Source organism: Antedon bifida, chromosome 9, assembly GCF_963402885.1.
Source record: "Antedon bifida chromosome 9, ecAntBifi1.1, whole genome shotgun sequence".
Lineage (NCBI taxonomy): Eukaryota > Metazoa > Echinodermata > Crinoidea > Comatulida > Antedonidae > Antedon > Antedon bifida.
Genome location: NC_136234.1, coordinates 11,823,596 through 11,828,772, shown reverse-complemented (window position 1 = coordinate 11,828,772; position 5,177 = coordinate 11,823,596). Strand labels below are relative to the sequence as shown.

At 32.5% G+C, this 5,177-nt stretch overlaps 1 long non-coding RNA gene across 1 annotated transcript; it reads left to right on the top strand.

Annotated features, from left to right (window-relative positions):
* Positions 1–1,033: 1,033 nt before the first annotated feature.
* LOC144851524 (uncharacterized) lies at positions 1,034–2,693 on the top strand. Its single transcript, XR_013614188.1, has 3 exons — positions 1,034–1,633; positions 1,946–2,049; positions 2,173–2,693. It is a non-coding gene; the product is annotated as an uncharacterized LOC144851524 (long non-coding RNA).
* The last annotated feature ends 2,484 nt before the right edge of the window (positions 2,694–5,177 follow it).

The following is a 5,177-nucleotide window of genomic DNA, read 5'->3' as shown; positions in this document are numbered from 1 at the left end:
CCTCCTTTTCTACATCTTAGAGATGAAAACCTATTTAGCACTAAGTGGAATTAAGGTGCACGATTTGTTGTTTTAAAGATGTACAGTATTGTCCACCAAAAACATGAAAAATAAAGATTAATAAAATCGTAGAGTTTTAATAAAGTAATTCATTTCTGCCAGGAAAAAATATTGTCGTCATTTATAAAATGACAAAATAAATGGTTAGATTCAATTAAAAACCCATTGGCTGGCAGACTATTTTTTGCTTTAAATTACAGTTTTCTAGATACATAATTTATTTCAAACAAAATTTGAAAAAAAAATAGGTGGACAATATATCTTCAAATAAAATGAAGTTTCATTTCGTACGCCAAAATAAATCTTCAGATTTTGCTGAACTTAATAAATAATGTACTGTATTGGTGTTGTATATTATCTTTTGTTCTACTTGTGAAAATGTTTAAAAGCTTTGTCAAACTACTTTGATTGTGTAGACAGAGCATTAGTATGTCAAAAGAGGTTTTTCTGTAGATGTTAACTTACCAAATATGTTCTGATATTTTATATTATGAAATAAAATTAAAAAAACACCATTGCCTTTGTATTGATGTTTATTATCTCTTTGTTCACCGTTTTTATAGTGGATAGTAAATAGCTGCTAAATACAAAACATGTCCCTTTAGAAAGAAGCATGGCAACGTATTTACCTGTCTGAGGTCTCTTTGTCTCTTGCAATACCAATACCATAATATTTTACTGGGCTTGAGAAAAATTTAAATTATCTGGTTTAACAATTAACCTGTTCACTGGTTTAACAACGTTTATCATGTGATTCATAACCAAGAAAGATCACTTTATACCAAAATGCTTAAAATGGATATGAAAGAGTTCCTAGCAATATCATTTTATTGGCTCAACGTGTAGATCAATCAGTTTTAAGCTTGCCATAGTCATACTTAATGTTTTGGAGGACGACAACGACCTCAAAACGCCCCTGGGAAACCTGTGAAAAACTTTTTGTGACGTCACTAAAAGTTATTTTTGTATTACAGAGATAGGAATTTAGGAGTAAATCATTGGTTGATGCAAAAGCATGGTAGTAATTACTTATCGCTTTTATATTTTTATTCTTGGATAAGTATGTTAGCTTAATCGAATAAAATTAATTAATATTATCAACCATGTTTTTTTTTAAACGGATTTTAATTTCGTTTTTCAAGGCCACCTTTCACGAAATTCATAGCCAAATGCCTATCTTGCTGGGTACACGGAGTTATTTTGCGCATGCGTGAGAATCACAGAGTCGATCACCTTGGCCTCTCTCTCTCCCCCCTCCTCTCGCGAGCGATGTTTATTTCGCTATTTAGTATACACGTATTATTGAAACATTCATTTTATTATTTCGTTGTAATTAACTGAAATTGATGAAAATTCGTCCACATCGTCTTGTTAACACGGGTGTTAACATCGTTTTGAAGAAACCGTTGGACGAGTAAATGGTGTTTGACAATGCCATGGCCTGGAGCTAGCTATAGCCTAGGCCTAGCTAGGCCTTTTCAGTAGTGATGACTGCTGGATACGGTGTTTAGTCGCCCGGCCAGAGGTGAGCTGAGAGCGTATGCTCCTTGATGTATCGTTGAGGGTGTTAATGGTAGGCACAATTGTGTTACTGTATTATGTATATACACATTATTTATAAGTACGTTTATTAATATTGTTGTGACTTGTGTGCTGTAGTGTCCGTTTCTGACTAAGGCATTAATATTAAAATATTTTTTTGTTATTACATGCCGCCCTAGGTAGGCTAGGCAACACTGAATACTAAATATTAGGATTCCCAATAAAATGAATAGAGGTGGATTTTCTCTAATGTAGTAATAAAGGGTATAACAGGCCAGGCCTAGTTAGGGGTATTTGAGCTTGTATCATATATTATTAATACAGTATTTTTACCTACCTACAGGTCTATAATTGGAGTGCAACTATGATAATTGATGAACGGGATAAGCAAATGTATTTATTGATTGGAATGGAAGCGCAAATGTTAGAGTCAAATTATAATACAAGGTAACAGGATACTGAGCATTGCTATTTTAAACTGTTGATCAAACCTACATAATACATTATACTAAATTATTATTTTGTTTTGAGGGCAGATAAACATGTGCTTATTCATTTTCCTTTTTTCAGGTGAATAGAAAGATGCCCAGCGTACTTTATAATAGATGCTACTTGGATCATGCTTGCACGATACATATGCAGTATACTAAGACACCAAGTATAGAATGAGCGCAGACAATAAAAATTACAGAACTAAACATTTATGAAGAATAGTAAAATATGCATAATAGAATGCTTTAGACGTGAATGCTATGGTTACAGTCATACTGTAACTATGGTAATGTACTACCAGACAGTACACTAGTAGCAGTGCATCATATAGTGTTTGTTTTTAACCATCTAAATGGGTCTGGGTATATAAACAAATCAACCACTACTGTACTTCTTTTTTTATTTATTTAGCCAAATACAATGTACAATGGACATTTATGAAAGAATCCATCTCTTGAATATGATGGAGCTGGCTGGTGTTGATAGAATTAAAATGTATCACTCAGGTCTCAAAAGTAATTTATGTCCCGTTTGAAAATTCCTGCTTGTTCCAAACTCATTATGATACATTTGTTCAATAAAATTCATTCCACACACTATTTCTGCCATATAATTTGTTGATGTTTACAATTTTATTACTAGTACTATTACAGTTCTTCAAAGCGATCTCATGTACTGTTGATTCCATAAATCTGCAAAGATAAGACCAATAAATGGATGGAAATGTACTATTATGTTTATTCAATCCTACCTAGGCCCTATATAGTATTATATTTTATGACTTGGTAACAAACAGAAAGAGGTTATTATTTAATTACAGTACTAACTAAAACTATAATAATCCTCTCTGCCTCACCTCTGCTCTACTTTAATTATTAGTATTATTATATTACTATATTAGTCAATAACAAAAGTCAGAGCCAAAAACAAGTTCAACACAAGCTTACCTTTTTTATTTACGTCGCCTTTTACATACGTCTACGCCCGCGCCTTGTCCACTTCATGGAGGTTCGTCGGTGGACCGGCGACTACTACTCTCTTGTACTGTAGGCCATGATGGAGTACCTAGCCTAGTATAGTACTACTACTAGCGAATTCAGAAGAAACTATAGTCTACTAGACCTAGCCTACTTTGTAGTCTGCGTGAGTGGTTTAGTGTGAGATGTACAAATACACCCTTTCTTCTTTTCACGTACAATCTTTGCAGACATAACTTTTTATTGGTTTGTGAAATATCGATATTTTCTACGACTGCAGCAACAGGGAGCTTGCAACACGTGAGTCTCGTGTAGGATGGGTTTGTTTATTTTGTTTACACCGTACCACACAGTCCGCGAACGAGACAAGGCGGTGATTGGACTGTATTAAAATTCATTAACCAATCACAAAACGACTGCTGCCGTGGCTACAACCCCGGGTGTTTCAAACTCTAAATTTGACGATCTCGTACGTGCGTATAGAACGTTCATAAAAATTAAGATGGCGTGCCAGTTGGTCGGCCATTTTGCGGACGTTTTATACCAAAATTTATTTTGTTTATTTCTCAAGTTCTACTAGGTATTTGAATCTAATTTTTTGTGTGCTGTTTATTAACATTAAAAGGATTCATACAAAGTCATTTTCGTGAAATTTTAAAATACTTTCATATCCATTTTAAATTACCTGTTTCATAACTTGCTGTTTAACAATTTGACCTGTTCACCAGTTTAACAATGTTTATCATGTGATTTTTAACCAAGATCACTTCATACTAAATGCTTAAATTACCTGTTTAATAACTTGCTGTTTAACAATTTGACCTGTTCACCTGTTTAGCAACATTTATCATGTGATTCATAACTAAGAAAGATCATTTCATACTAAAATTCTTAAATTACCTGTTTCATAACTTGCTGGTTTAACAATTTGACCTGTTAACCAGTTTAGCAACGTTTATCATGTGATTCATAACCAAAAAAGATCACTTCATACTAAATGCTTAAATTACCTGTTAACTTACTGGTTTAACAATTTGACCTGTTCACCAGTTTAACAATGTTTATCATGTGATTCATAACCCAAAAAAGATCACTTCATACTAAATGCTTAAATTACCTGTTTCATAACTTGCTGTGTAACAATTTGACCTGTTCACCAGTTTAGCAAAGGTTATCATGTGATTTATAACCAAGAAAGATCACTTCATACTAAATGCTTAAATTACCTGTTTCATAACTTGCTGTTTAACAATTTGACCTGTTCACCAGTTAAACAACGTTTATCATGTGATTTTTAACCAAGATCACTTCATACTAAATGCTTAAATTACCTGTTTAATAACTTGCTGTTTAACAATTTGACCTGTTCACCAGTTAAACAACGTTTATCATGTGATTTTTAACCAAGATCACTTCATACTAAATGCTTAAATTACCTGTTTAATAACTTGCTGTTTAACAATTTGACCTGTTCACCAGTTAAACAACGTTTATCATGTGATTTTTAACCAAGATCACTTCATACTAAATGCTTAAATTACCTGTTTAATAACTTGCTGTTTAACAATTTGACCTGTTCACCAGTTAAACAACGTTTATCATGTGATTTTTAACCAAGAAAGATCACTTCATACTAAATGCCTAAATTACCTGTTTAATAACTTGCTGTTTAACAATTTGACCTGTTCACCAGTTTAACAATGTTTATCATGTGATTCATAACCAAGAATGATCACTTCATACTAAATGCTTAAATTACCTGTTTAATAACTTGCTGTTTAACAATTTGACCTGTTCACCAGTTTAACAACGTTTATCATGTGATTCATAACCAAGAAAGATTGGAAGTTATTTCTTTCCTTCTGTCTTTTCTTTCTTTCTAATTTTCTTTCTCTTTTTTCTTCTGTTTCTTTTTTTCTTGCTTCATTTTCCTTCCCCACCTCTGTTCTTTTCTCTTTTTGTTCTTTGGCAATAATACACTTTGTACATATTTCATAAAAAACACAAATGGAGGCAAATGTAGACAATAATACTTTATTGTTTATCTTATCCTTTTAGTATCATATCTTTACTAAAAATAAAAATTAGTCTGTTTACAATATGTAC